The sequence below is a fragment of the Pteropus alecto genome, unplaced genomic scaffold (genome assembly GCF_000325575.1).
Source record: "Pteropus alecto unplaced genomic scaffold, ASM32557v1 scaffold88, whole genome shotgun sequence".
Lineage (NCBI taxonomy): Eukaryota > Metazoa > Chordata > Mammalia > Chiroptera > Pteropodidae > Pteropus > Pteropus alecto.
The window spans coordinates 9,221,576-9,222,768 of record NW_006494611.1 but is presented as its reverse complement, the minus strand read 5'-3'; the positions used below and the strand labels follow the sequence as shown (position 1 = coordinate 9,222,768).

The 1,193-nt window shown below is 38.6% G+C and overlaps 1 pseudogene; it reads left to right on the top strand.

The window, feature by feature from the left end:
* Positions 1-726: 726 nt before the first annotated feature.
* On the top strand, positions 727-844 carry LOC112474215 (annotated as a pseudogene).
* Positions 845-1,193: the final 349 nt, after the last annotated feature.

Genomic DNA, 1,193 nt, shown 5'->3' with positions numbered 1-1,193 from the left:
GTAAGAGATATACACATGTGGAGCCTGCAGTCAAAGGGCTTACAGCCTAGTGAGGGAGACAGCAAACATATCAGAGCTATCAAAGCCATGAGGAAACCATTACATTAAACCATGCAATCTGGCTATCAGTGTAACTCTAATTCAGAAAACCAAGTAGCTAGAAGATTCCAAGCAGAGAAACAAAGCCACGCCGCCATCTTCCAGGAAATCTTACACAAATCTGCAGAAATGCGCATCCTTCTTGATGTTTTCTTCCAACTCTGGGGCCTATGTGCAGCCAGTGGAAAACAAGAAGAGAATGCAACCAGATGGACTGGTGGATTTATGTGAACCTTAATATGTCCTCTTTCTAATTGTTTTAATTTAGCTGGATTAATTTAATTAAATTAATTTAATTAAACATGATTAGGCCGTTGAAAAAGTGTCCGGGTACAAATATCATAAAAGTGTGAGTGTGTATGCATGTGTGTGTGTGTGTGTGTGTGAGAGAGAGAGAGAGAGAGAGAGAGAGAAAAGGGAGACAGAGAGACAGAGAGAAACAAACAGAGAGAAACTTAGCTAGGTGGGATTCAATCAGAACAACACTATAGAAACCCAACCTGCTCCACTAACTTAAACTGATGTGTCATTGGCTAGAATGTCACCAGGCAAGAGGCCTGATCTATTAATTAACACCTGACTCATGTGTACCATATAAAAAAATAAGTCTTTTAAAAACATATCTGAGTCTACGGCCATGCCACTCTGAACAAGCCTGACCCCGTCTGATCTCGGAAGCTAAGCAGGATCAGGCCTGGTTAGTACTTGGATGGGGAGCACCTAGAAAGACCAGGTGCTGTAGGCATAAAAAAAATTTTTTTAAAATAAGAGATTGTAAGATGACAAGGTCCTTGCAATCTGTGAGGTCAACCAAGGGTTGCTGTGCCTAAAACAAATAAATAAATAAATAGATAAATAAATAAATAAATAAATAAACAAATAAACAAATAAATTAAATTAAATTAAAAAATAAAAACCTATCTGTCAGCAAATACTACCCCAGATAGACATGTCTTTATAAAGTCACGCACTGACTTGGGAATCTCCTGTATAGTTTTACCCAGACCAAGACTGTCTCAGAAGTTGGCTTTTAACCTTGGCAGGCTTGTGTCTGCCTACACACTTGGTCTTTTCTCTAGTTTATTCTAGTTTTA